Raw genomic sequence first — 13,744 nt, 5'->3', positions numbered from 1 at the left:
ATGGTCCTCCTCTCCAACAGGTGTTCTCCTATATAAGTCCTCAGTAATAATAAACATGGTCCTCCTCTCCACCTCTACAGGGCTGACTAAGACAGTATATAACATGGTCCTCCTCTCCAACAGGTGTTCTCCTATATAAGTCCTCAGTAATAATAACATGGTCCTCCTCTCCACCTCTACAGGGCTGACTAAGACAGTATATAACATGGTCCTCCTCTCCACCTCTACAGGGCTGACTAAGACAAGTGTATAACATGGTCCTCCTCTACCAGTATATAACATGGTCCTCTCTACAGGGCTGACTAAGACAGTATATAACATGGTCCTCCTCTCCACCTCAGGGGCTTCTCCTATATGAGTCCTCTTCACCAGGTGTCCTCCTATATGAGTCCTCTTCACCAGGTGTTCTCCTATATGAGTCCTCTTCACCAGGTGTCCTCCTATATGAGTCCTCTCCACCAGGTGTTCTCCTATATGAGTCCTCTTCACCAGGTGTCCTCCTATATGAGTCCTCTTCACCAGGTGTTCTCCTATATGAGTCTCCACCTCCTCTCCACCTCTACGGGCTGACTAAGACAGTGTATAACATGGTCCTCCTCTCCAACAGGTGTTCTCCTATATAAGTCCTCAGTAATAATAACATGGTCCTCCTCTCCAACAGGTGTTCTCCTATATAAGTCCTCAGTAATAATAACATGGTCCTCCTCTCCAACAGGTGTTCTCCACCTCTACAGGGCTGACTAAGACAGTATATAACATGGTCCTCCTCTCCACCTCTACGGGGCTGACTAAGACAGTGTATAACATGGTCCTCCTCTCCAACAGGTGTTCTCCTATATAAGTCCTCAGTAATAATAACATGGTCCTCCTCTCCAACAGGTGTTCTCCACCTCTACAGGGCTGACTAAGACAGTGTACAACATGGCTGCTCTGAAAGCAGCTCAGAAGACGGCTCTGTTCGCTGGGGTCGCTGCTACAGAGGAGGCTATGAAGAATAAACAGGTGGGAGAGGAGAGAGGATGGGGAGGGGAGGGAGGTGTGGGGAGGGAGGAGAGGGAAGGATGGATGGGAGGAGGAGTTGGGTTGGAGGAGGAGAGGTGGGAGGGAAGACAGGAGGAGGTGGGAGGGAAGAGGAGGGAGAGGGGTTAGGGTGTCGATCTTCACCAGGGTGGAGGAGGAGAGGGTGGAGGTGAGGGTGGGAGGGAGGGATGGATGGATGGAGGAGAGGGTGGGTGGCTGGAAGGTGTCCTCCTAAGGGTTAGGGAAGAGGGGGTCATGTTCGTTCATCTCTAAACCTGTAAGGAGACTTCTGGGAAAAGAGTCTGAACGTAACAGTTGTATGTAGCTTTTCCAGACGCTCAGAGCACTTTACCGTGGTTGTGGAAGAGGTGAATTACCACTTTAATATTCCCCTGACAGGAAGCCCTGCTCCAACAGGAAATGAGGAAGAAGAAGCAGGAAATCCTGGAAAAACACATCGAGACTCAGAAGGTGAGTTTTTTCCCCCATAGAGAATGATAGAGGTCTCTAGTGGCCAACAGGCTGTTTAAACATGGGCAGCTCCATTAAGGTGTTCCCCATAGAGAATGATAGGGTCTCTAGTGGCCAACAGGCTGTTTAAACATGGGCAGCTCCATTCCAACAGGTGTTCTCCCAGTCCCCCCATAGAGAATGATAGAGTCTCTCTGGCCAACAGGTGTTTAAACATGGGCAGCTCCATTAAGGTGCCCCCCTCCATAGAGAATGATAGGGTCTCTAGTGGCCACAGGCTGTTTAAACATGGGCAGCTCCATTAAGGGACTCCCTTTCCCCCCTCCCATAGAGAATGATAGAGGTCTCTAGTGGCCAACAGGCTGTTTAAACATGGGCAGCTCCATTAAGGGCCTCAGTAGAGAATGATAGAGGTCTCTCTGGCCAACAGGTGTTTAAACATGGGCAGCTCCATTGAGGGCCCCCTATAGATATTGATAGAGGTCTCTAGTGGCCAACAGGCTGTTTAAACATGGGCAGCTCCATTAAGGGACTCCCTTTCCCCCCCAGGGAGAATGATAGAGGTCTCTAGTGGCCAACAGGCTGTTTAAACATGGGCAGCTCCATTAAGGGCCCCCTAGAGAATGATAGAGGTCTCTAGTGGCCAACAGGCTGTTTAAACATGGGCAGCTCCATTAAGGGATCCATAGAGAATGATAGAGGTTTCTAGTGGCCAACAGGCTGTTTAAACATGGGCAGCTCCATTGAGGGCCCCCAGGATATTGATAGAGGTCTCTAGTGGCCAACAGGCTGTTTAAACATGGGCAGCTCCATTAAGGCCCCCAATAGAGAATGATAGAAGTCTCTAGTGGCCAACAGGCTGTTTAAACATGGGCAGCTCCATTAAGGGCCTCCCTTCCCCCCTCTCCATAGAGAATGATAGAGGTCTCTAGTGGCCAACAGGCTGTTTAAACAGCTCCATTAAGGCCCCTCCCCCCCATAGAGAATGATAGAGTCTCTAGTGGCCAACAGGCTGTTTAAACATGGGCAGCTCCATTAAGGGCCTCCCTTCCCCCCCCATAGAGAATGATAGAGGTCTCTAGTGGCCAACAGGCTGTTTAAACATGGGCTGCTCCATTAAGGCCCCCCCCTCCATAGAGAATGATAGAGGTCTCTAGTGGCCAACAGGCTGTTTAAACATGGGCAGCTCCATTAAGGGCCTCCCCCCCCATAGAGAATGATAGAGGTCTCTAGTGGCCAACAGGCTGTTTAAACATGGGCAGCTCCATTAAGGGCCCCCCCCTCCCTCCATAGAGAATGATAGAGGTCTCTAGTGGCCAACAGGCTGTTTAAACATGGGCAGCTCCATTAAGGGCCCCCCCCCATAGAGAATGATAGAGGTCTCTAGTGGCCAACAGGCTGTTTAAACATGGGCAGCTCCATTAAGGGCCCCCCCCCCATAGAGAATGATAGAAGTCTCTAGTGGCCAACAGGCTGTTTAAACATGGGCAGCTCCATTAAGGGCCTCCCTTTCCCCCCTCCATAGAGAATGATAGAGGTCTCTAGTGGCCAACAGGCTGTTTAAACATGGGCAGCTCCATTAAGGGCCCCCCCCCATAGAGAATGATAGAGGTCTCTAGTGGCCAACAGGCTGTTTAAACATGGGCAGCTCCATTAAGGGCCCCCCCCCCCCCATAGAGAATGATAGAGGTCTCTAGTGGCCAACAGGCTGTTTAAACAGCTCCATTAAGGGCCTCCCTTCCCCCCAGAGAATGATAGAAGTCTCTAGTGGCCAACAGGCTGTTTAAACACAGCTCCATTAAGGGCCTCCCCTCCCCCCTCCATAGAGAATGATAGAGGTCTCTAGTGGCCAACAGGCTGTTTAAACATGGGCAGCTCCATTAAGGGCCTCCCCCATAGAGAATGATAGAGGTCTCTAGTGGCCAACAGGCTGTTTAAACATGGGCAGCTCCATTAAGGGCCCCCCCCCCCATAGAGAATGATAGAGGTCTCTAGTGGCCAACAGGCTGTTTAAACATGGGCTCCATTAAGGCCCCCCCCCCATAGAGAATGATAGAGGTCTCTAGTGGCCAACAGGCTGTTTAAACATGGGCAGCTCCATTAAGGGCTCCCTCCCCCCTCCATAGAGAATGATAGAGGTCTCTAGTGGCCAACAGGCTGTTTAAACAGCTCCATTAAGGCCCCCCCCCCCATAGAGAATGATAGAAGTCTCTAGTGGCCAACAGGCTGTTTAAACATGGGCAGCTCCATTAAGGGCCTCCCTTCCCCCCCCATAGAGAATGATAGAGGTCTCTAGTGGCCAACAGGCTGTTTAAACATGGGCTGCTCCATTAAGGGCCCCCCCCATAGAGAATGATAGAGGTCTCTAGTGGCCAACAGGCTGTTTAAACATGGGCAGCTCCATTAAGGGCCTCCCCCCATAGAGAATGATAGAGGTCTCTAGTGGCCAACAGGCTGTTTAAACATGGGCAGCTCCATTAAGGCCCCCCCATAGAGAATGATAGAGGTCTCTAGTGGCCAACAGGCTGTTTAAACAGCTCCATTAAGGCCCCCCCCATAGAGAATGATAGAGGTCTCTAGTGGCCAACAGGCTGTTTAAACATGGGCAGCTCCATTAAGGCCCCCCCCCCATAGAGAATGATAGAGGTCTCTAGTGGCCAACAGGCTGTTTAAACAGCTCCATTAAGGCCCCCCCCCCCATAGAGAATGATAGAGGTCTCTAGTGGCCAACAGGCTGTTTAAACATGGGCAGCTCCATTAAGGCCCCCCCCATAGAGAATGATAGAGGTCTCTAGTGGCCAACAGGCTGTTTAAACAGCTCCATTAAGGGCCTCCCTTTTCCCCCCATAGAGAATGATAGAGGTCTCTAGTGGCCAACAGGCTGTTTAAACAGCTCCATTAAGGCCTCCCTTCCCCCCATAGAGAATGATAGAGGTCTCTAGTGGCCAACAGGCTGTTTAAACAGCTCCATTAATGCAAATAGAGCAATGATGGTGCTGTCAGCTTTCATCCAAGCTACTCAATACTGCCCCTGCAGCCATAAAAAGTTAGGGGCCTCCACCATGCTTCTGCCATTTTAAAGTAGTCAACGGCGTGGGGTTTTCCTATGGGTTGTAAAAGCCCTGCCCATGCTGTCACAGATATAAAGATGAGTCCTCTATCCATCTCTATGGTTTTACCCTCAGGTCAATCCATCTGTCCTTGATTCCTCTCTCCTTTCCTTCTTCAAAACCCATTGGTCTGAGGTAGAGGAGATGAGATGGCCATGTCAAATGAATCCCTCTGGTCCCTAGAAGGTCGCTAGTTTCATGTTTTTCCTAGGTCTGAGGTAGAGGAGAGGAGATGGCCATGTCAAATGAATCCCTCTGGTCCCTAGAAGGTCGCTAGTATGATGTTTTTCCTAGGTCTGAGGTAGAGGAGAGGAGATGGCCATGTCAAATGAATCCCTCTGGTCCCTAGAAGGTCGCTAGTATGATGTTTTCCTCTCTCGTACTCCCGCGGTCCAGCTGTTGATCTGTAAACTGGAGAAGAACAAGACGATGAAGACAGGAGACAAGGCGGTGATCATGACAACGCTGGGAACGCTGACCAAGAGTATTACGAAACTACAGCAAGAGATTAAAGGGCTCTCCAACCCTTCAGGAGTACGGGGGGCGCCCAAGAGCAAGGCTCAGGTATATATATACACACACACACACACACACACACTATACCTCAATCATCATGACTCATGACTGTCAGGTAGAGAGGGGGGCAGCTCTCAAACAGCCTATAGATAATCTGTCAGGTAGAGAGGGGGCAGCTCTCAAACAGCCTATAGATAATCTGTCAGGTAGGGGGGCAGCTCTCAAACAGCCTATAGATCATCTGTCAGGTAGAGAGATGGTTCTGCTCTAAACAGACTATAGATAATCTGGATCCTGGTAGAACAGGTGGACATAGACTGCTCTGGATCCTGGTTATAACAGGTGGACATAGACTACTCTGGATCCTGGTTAAACAGCCTATAGATAATCTGGATCCTGTTTATAACAGGTGGACTACTCTGGATCCTGGTTAAACAGCCTATAGATAATCTGGATCCTGGTATAACAGGTGGACAGCTCTCAAACAGGTTATAACAGTTGGACATAGACTACTCTGGATCCTGTTTATAACAGGTGGACATAGACTACTCTGGATCCTGGTTATAACAGGTGGACATAGACTACTCTGGATCCTGTTTATAACAGGTGGACATAGACTACTCTGGATCCTGGTTATAACAGGTGGACTACTCTGGATCCTGGTTATAACAGGTGGACTACTCTGGATCAGGTAGGGTGGACTACTCTGGATCCTGGTTATAACAGGTGGACTACTCTGGATCCTGGTTATAACAGGTGGACTATATCCTGGTTATAATGGACTGTCTGGATCCTGGTTATAACAGGTGGACTATGGATCTGGTTATAACAGGTGGACAGACTACTCTGGATCCTGGTTATAACAGGTGGACATAGACAGGTCTGGATCCTGGTTATAACAGGTGGAGGGATCCTGGTTATAACAGGTGGACTACTCTGGATCCTGGTTATAACAGGTGGACGAATCTGGATCCTGGTTATAACAGGTGGACGACTCTGGATCCTGGTTATAACAGGTGGACTACTCTGGATCCTGGTTATAACAGGTGGACTACTCTGGATCCTGGTTATAACAGGTGGACTATGGATGCTGGTTATAACAAGTGGACAGACTACTCTGGATCCTGGTTATAACAAGTGGACAGACTACTCTGGATCCTGGTTATAACAGGTGGACTACTCTGGATCCTGGTTATAACAGGTGGACGAATCTGGATCCTGGTTATAACAGGTGGACGAATCTGGATCCTGGTTATAACAGGTGGACGAATCTGGATCCTGGTTATAACAGGTGGACAACTCTGGATCCTGGTTATAACAGGTGGACGACTCTGGACCTGGTTATAACAGGTGGACTACTCTGGATCCTGGTTATAACAGGTGGACTACTGGATCCTGGTTATAACAGGTGGACTCTGGATCCTGGTTATAACAGGTGGACAATCTGGATCCTGGTTATAACAGGTGGACTCTGGATCCTGGTTATAACAGGTGGACATAGACTACTCTGGATCCTGGTTATAACAGGTGGATGAATCTGGATCCTGGTTATAACTGGACGAATCTGGATCCTGGTTATAACAGGTGGACTACTCTGGATCGGTTATAACAGGTGGACAACTCTGGATCCTGGTTATAACAGGTGGACATAGACTCTGGATCCTGGTTATAACAGGTGGACTACTCTGGATCCTGGTTATAACAGTGGACATAGACTACTCTGGATCCTGTTTATAACAGGTGGACATAGACTCTCTGGATCCTGGTTATAACAGGTGGACTACTCTGGATCCTGGTTATAACAGGTGGACATAGACTACTCTGGATCCTGTTTATAACAGGTGGACTACTCTGGATCCTGGTTATAACAGGTGGACATAGACTACTCTGGATCCTGGTTATAACAGGTGGACATAGACTACTCTGGATCCTGGTTATAACAGGTGGACTACTCTGGATCCTGGTTATAACAGGTGGACTACTCTGGATCCTGGTTATAACAGGTGGACTACTCTGGATCCTGGTTATAACAGGTGGACTACTCTGGATCCTGGTTATAACAGGTGGACTACTCTGGATCCTGGTTATAACAGGTGGACGAATCTGGATCCTGGTTATAACAGGTGGACGAATCTGGATCCTGGTTATAACAGGTGGACGAATCTGGATCCTGGTTATAACAGGTGGACGAATCTGGATCCTGGTTATAACAGGTGGACGACTCTGGATCCTGGTTATAACAGGTGGACGACTCTGGATCCTGGTTATAACAGGTGGACGACTCTGGATCCTGGTTATAACAGGTGGACGACTCTGGATCCTGGTTATAACAGGTAGACATAGACTACTCTGGATCCTGGTTATGACAGGTGGACATAGACTACTCTGGATCCTGGTTATGACGGACATGTAATAAGCACACAGAAAATATGCCAATTTCGAAGAGGAGTCTGAAATGTTTTCTGTCTCTGTCTGTCTATCTCCTGTCTGTCTCCTGTCTGTCTCCTGTCTGTCTCCCGTCTGCCTCCTGTCTCTCCTGGCTCCTGTCTGTCTCCCTGTCTCCTCTCTCCTGGCTCCTGTCTGTCTCTGTCTGTCTATCTCCTGTCTGTCTCCTGTCTGTCTCCTGTCTGTCTCCCGTCTGCCTCCTGTCTCTCCTGGCTCCTGTCTGTCTCCCTGTCTCCTCTCTCCTGGCTCCTGTCTGTCTCCCTGTCTCTCTGTTTCCTGTCTCTCTGTCTGTAGGCTCAGAAGGAGTTGCTGGACACAGAACTGGACCTGTATAAGAAGACCCAGTCTGGAGAAGATACCGTTCAGCTGAAGATCAGATATACACAACTACAGTTAGAGGTAGGGGTCACCTGGAGGTCAGACACAACTACAGTTAGAGGTAGGGGTCAACGGGAGGTCAGACACAACTACAGTTAGAGGTAGGGGTCAACGGGAGGTCAGATACAACTAGTTAGAGGTAGGGGTCAACTGGAGGTCAGACACAACTACAGTTAGAGGTCAGACACAACTACAGTTAGAGGTAGGGGTCAACTGGAGGTCAGACACAACTACAGTTGGAGGTAGGGGTCAACTGGAGGTCAGATACAACTACAGTTATAGGTAGGGGTCAACTGGAGGTCAGATACAACTACAGTTGGAGGTAGGGGTCAACTGGAGGTTAGATACAACTACAGTTAGAGGTAGGGGTCAACTGGAGGTCAGACACAACTACAGTTAGAGGTAGGGGGTCAGCTGAAGGTCAGATTTGAGCCCTACATCTAACTAGTTGTCTGATTGATACATTTATTTTTGATTGTCTCTCTGTTCAACCACCAGGGGGTGCTGTCACACTGTCAGATGTGTTTCATCTTTATATATACTGTCTGTTGTCTCTCTGTTCAACCACCAGGGGGTGCTGTCACACTGTCAGATGTGTTTCTGCTGCATGGCTGTGTTTCATCTATATATATACTGTCCGTTGTCTCTGTTCAACCACCAGGGGTGCTGTCACACTGTCAGATGTGTTTCATCTTTATATATACTGTCCGTTGTCTCTGTTCAACCACCAGGGGGTGCTGTCAGATGTGTTTCATCTATATATATACTGTCCGTTGTCTCTGTTCAACCACCAGGGGTGCTGTCACACTGTCAGATGTGTTTCATCTTTATATATACTGTCCGTTGTCTCTGTTCAACCACCAGGGGGTGCTGTCAGATGTGTTTCATCTATATATATACTGTCCGTTGTCTCTGTTCAACCACCAGGGGTGCTGTCACACTGTCAGATGTGTTTCATCTTTATATATACTGTCCGTTGTCTCTGTTCAACCACCAGGGGGTGCTGTCAGATGTGTTTCATCTATATATATATACACTGTCCGTTGTCTCTGTTCAACCACCAGGGGGTGCTGTCACACTGTGATGTGTTTCATCTTTATAGATCACCTCTTCTAGATTGCATTGTGAGTGTTGAGGTAACGTTGATCATCCTGTCGTTGTCCCCCTTCCTCTCCAGGCAGCTAAGAGGGGGATCCTGGCTCCAGGCCGGGGCAGAGGGGCCCATGCTCGAGGCCGTGGGGGCCTGAGAGGCAGGGGGAGGGGAAGGGGTTGCCGGGGGAGGGGTCTCCCTGTCCACTCTACAGTAGACCACAGACCCAGAGCCCTGGAGATCTCTGGCTTTACTGAGACTGACCTCCAGGATCTACTGCCACACTTTGCTGTGAGTTGAGCTTCTTCAACTAGTTTAAATGAACCCAGTCTGGTTTAAATGAACCCAGTCTGGTTTAAACTAGTTTTAATGAACCCAGTCTGGTTTAAACTAGTTTAAATGAAACCAGTCTGGTTTAAAACTAGTCTTTTTAAATCTGAATGAACCCAGTCTGGTTTAAACTAGTTTAAATGAACCCAGTCTGGTTTAAACTTTTTAATGAACCCAGTCTGGTTTTAAATGAACCCAGTCTGGTTTTAATGAACCCAGTCTGGTTTTAAATGAACCCAGTCTGGTTTAAACTAGTTTAAATGAACCCAGTCTGGTTTAAATGAAATGAACCCAGTCTGGTTTAAACTAGTTTTAATGAACCCAGTCTGGTTTAAACTAGTTTAAATTTAAACTGGTTTAAATGAAACCAGTCTGGTTTAAATGAACCCAGTCTGGTTTAAACTAGTTTAAATGAACCCAGTCTGGTTTAAATGAACCCAGTCTGGTTTAAACTAGTTTAAATGAACCCAGTCTGGTTTAAACTAGTTTAAATGAACCCAGTCTGGTTTAAATGAACCCAGTCTGGTTTAAACTAGTTTTAATGAACCCAGTCTGGTTTAAACTAGTTTTAATGAACCCAGTCTGGTTTAAACTAGTTTTAATGAACCCAGTCTGGTTTAAACTAGTTTTAATGAACCCAGTCTGGTTTTAAACTAGTTTTAATGAACCTAGTCTGGTTTAAACTAGTTTTAATGAACCCAGTCTGGTTTAAACTAGTTTTAATGAACCCAGTCTGGTTTTAATGAACCCAGTCTGGTTTAAACTAGTTTTAATGAACCCAGTCTGGTTTAAATGAACCCAGTCTGGTTTTAATGAACCCAGTCTGGTTTAAATGAACCCAGTCTGGTTTAAACTAGTTTAAATGAACCCTGTCTGGTTTAAACTAGTTTAAATGAACCCTGTCTGGTTTAAACTAGTTTAAATGAACCCTGTCTGGTTTAAACTAGTTTTAATGAACCCAGTCTGGTTTAAACTGGTTTTAATGAACCCAGTCTGGTTTTAATGAACCCAGTCTGGTTTAAATGAACCCAGTCTGGTTTAAATGAACCCAGTCTGGTTTTAAACTAGTTTTAATGAACCCAGTCTGGTTTTAATGAACCCAGTCTGGTTTTAATGAACCCTGTCCTGGTTTATATGAACCCAGTCTGGTTTAAACTAGTTTAAATGAACCCTGTCCTGGTTTATATGAATTACATTTGGAATGTTTGTTGGAGGGCTTTATGTGATGTTTTGGGGTGGAAAATAGAAAATAGCTGTTGAATTGTTGAAAACAAAATGGTCGTCAGCAGTGCTCTGATATCTGTTTGCCTGGGTGATTGAATGAGTTCAGACTCTGGGACGAAGAGACCAGTGTGTTTTCACCTTACTCCCATCTTTCATCTTATTCCATCTTGTTGTTTTCCCTTTTTCTCAAGCAATTTGGAGAGTTGGAGGACTGTCAGATAGACGAGCCATCCTGTCTGGCTGTTATCACCTACAGGAGCAGACCAGAGGCTGAACAGGTAAAACACTTTTCAACCTCGTGACTCAAACTGGACGTTTTGAACCCAGTGCTGCCACGCTGGCCAGTCATTCTCCACCTCGTTCTCTCATATGTCTTCCTCTCTTTCTCTCCCTTCCTGTCCTCTCCTGTGTTCCCTCTCTCCGTCCTCCCTCCGGTAGGCGGCGCTACACAGTGTCCGTCTGAACGGCAGTGATCTGCGTCTGTCCTGGCACAAGCCTGCCGTTTCCCTGACCTCCCAGGAGCCTGATGAGCAGGAGACGGATCATGACGAGGTGAAGGTGGAATGTTGTTTCGCCAGTTATGGACTACGATGTGTTGCTAATGGTTGGGGGAAGTGTTTTTCAGGATGAGTGTGTGTGTGTGTGTGGGCACAGCGCTTCACGGCTAAGGCTTTTCTCCAGCAGCATACCACCCTGCATACCACTGCTGGCTGGCTTCTGAAGCTAAGCAGGGTTGGTCCTGGTCAGCAGCATACCACCCTGCATACCACTGCTGGCTTGCTTCTGAAGCTAAGCAGGGTTGGTCCTGGTCGGTCCCTGGATGGGAGACCAGATGCTGCTGGAAGTGGTGTTGGATGGCCAGTAGGAGGCACTCTTTCCTCTGGTCTAAAAAATATCCCAATGCCCCAGGGCAGTGATTGGGGACACTGCCCTGTGTAGGGTGCAGTCTTTCGGATGGGACTTTAAACGGGTGTCCTGAATCTCTGATGTCATTAAAGATCCCATGGCACTTATCGTAAGAGCCAGAACAGACCAATCAGACAGTCCCCAACGTGTTGTTCTGGCTCTGTCCCAACCCATTAGTTTCTGGACCAATCAGACGGTCCCCAACGTGTTGTTCTGGCTCTGTCCCAACCCATTAGTTTCTGGACCAATCAGACGGTCCCCAACGTGTTGTTCTGGCTCTGTCCCACCCCATCAGTTTCTGGACCAATCAGACAGTCCCCAACGTGTTGTTCGGGCTCTGTCCCAACCCATTAGTTTCTGGACCAATCAGACGGTCCCCAACGTGTTGTTCTGGGCTCTGTCCCAACCCATTTTCTGGACCAATCAGACGGTCCCCAACGTGTTGTTCTGGCTCTGTCCCAACCCATTAGTTTCTGGACCAATCAGACGGTCCCCAACGTGTTGTTCTGGCTCTGTCCCAACCCATTAGTTTCTGGACCAATCAGACGGTCCCCAACGTGTTGTTCTGGCTCTGTCCCAACCCATTAGTTTCTGGACCAATCAGACGGTCCCAAACATGTTGGCTTTCCAGGGAAGGCTTGAGGGAGCTACTCCGTTTCAGACTCATTGAGGAGAAGAGGGCAACAAGGTAGCATAAACGGTTGAGAGCGTTTGATCAGTAAACCCGAACGGTTGCTGGTTCGAATCCCCCAGCCGACTAGGTGAAAAATGTCTGTGCCCTTAAGAGCAAGGCATTTAACCCTAATTTCTCCTGTTAGTCGCTCTGGATAAGAGTGTCTGCTAAATGACTCCAATGTAAAGAAACTCATGTTCCTGTGGGCGTAACATGTGACCAGATTAAAGAGTTTAGGATGGCCAGAGATGATCTACTCTCTTGTTTTTCTTTCTTTATAATAGTGTCGTCTTGTCTTGTCCCCTTTTTTTTGTAGTTCCAGGAAGAGTCGCTGATTGATGATGCGTTGCTCCAGGACGACGACGAGGAGGATGACGACAACGAACCCCGCCCCTGGCGCAGATGAAGACGGCCCCTGATTGGACGAAATGCTAACGCAATTTTTTTTTTTTTTTTTTTTCGCAGTTTCTGATTGGCTTTTTTTTTTTTTTTTTTAACTACTAGATGCATTTCACAATAGGTCAGAACCTAAACAGTTTATTAATTCTGTTGTGGCGATTCAGAAGATTACTAGACAAAGTCACGTGGGAGTTTCATGTAAATAATAGTGGCTATTTTTCTTCCTGCTTTTAATTTGTAAAAGTAGTTTAACATGAAAATTGGTACAGTTTTTTTATAATTTTTGTTTGCTTATTGGATTGAAATGAAAATGATACTAGATTACTTTAGGGGGAAAAAGAAAATTGTCGTTGACTGATCAGATCAAATGATGCCATAAAGAGCCGCTGTGTTGAAACGCCTGATGTTTATTAACAGTGAACTTAAACTAAACGACGGGAGAGTTTTGACTTGTGTGATATTAGATTGCTTCTTGTGTAAATATTTTCTGTCTGGATTTTAATGATTTGTATGACAGCTTTGCTTCGGGATTCTTTCTTGGATTTATTTTTGAAATGTCAAAAAAAAAAAAAAAATAAAGACTTTCAAATGGTCAAAAAAATAAATAAAAAAATCAGCTGCAAAAAAAAAAAACTCCTGGAAAAAAAAAACCCTGCAGCTGTGATGGCATTGATGAAACAAAACCAGCGAATAAAAAAACATCCCACAAAAACAGCTGACAAAATAAAGACCATTAAAAAAAAAAAAAAACATTCACAAAAAGAGCAATTTTCCATGTGGTTTTCCATTTACCATTAAAACAAAATGTGGTGAGGCAAGAACTATTTTCCATGTCCACACTTGGTGAGGCTCGGCGTCAGAAAGACGGTGTGGTATCTCCGTAACGGTAAGTTCTGTTTATCTCTTGGTGTGGTATCTCCGTAGTGGTAAGTTCTGTTTATCTCTTGGTGTGGTATCTCCGTAATGGTAAGTTCTGTTTATCTCTTGGTGTGGTATCTCCGTAGTGGTAAGTTCTGTTTATCTCTTGGTGTGGTATCTCCGTAGTGGTAAGTTCTGTTTATCTCTTGGTGTGGTATCTCCGTAGTGGTAAGTTCTGTTTATCTCTTGGTGTGGTATCTCCGTAGTGGTAAGTTCTGTTTATCTATTGGTGTGGTATCTCCGTAATGGTAAGCTGTTTATCTC

General features: G+C 46.7%; 1 pseudogene; it reads left to right on the top strand.

Moving 5' to 3' along the window:
* The window catches only part of LOC121843571, a 30,293-nt pseudogene extending 16,981 nt beyond the window's left edge, over positions 1-13,312 (top strand).
* The last annotated feature ends 432 nt before the right edge of the window (positions 13,313-13,744 follow it).

Source organism: Oncorhynchus tshawytscha, unplaced genomic scaffold (genome assembly GCF_018296145.1).
Source record: "Oncorhynchus tshawytscha isolate Ot180627B unplaced genomic scaffold, Otsh_v2.0 Un_contig_7326_pilon_pilon, whole genome shotgun sequence".
Taxonomy (NCBI): Eukaryota; Metazoa; Chordata; class Actinopteri; order Salmoniformes; family Salmonidae; genus Oncorhynchus; species Oncorhynchus tshawytscha.
Note: the sequence above shows the minus strand (reverse complement) of the source record. Positions and strands in the feature narration are given on the sequence as shown.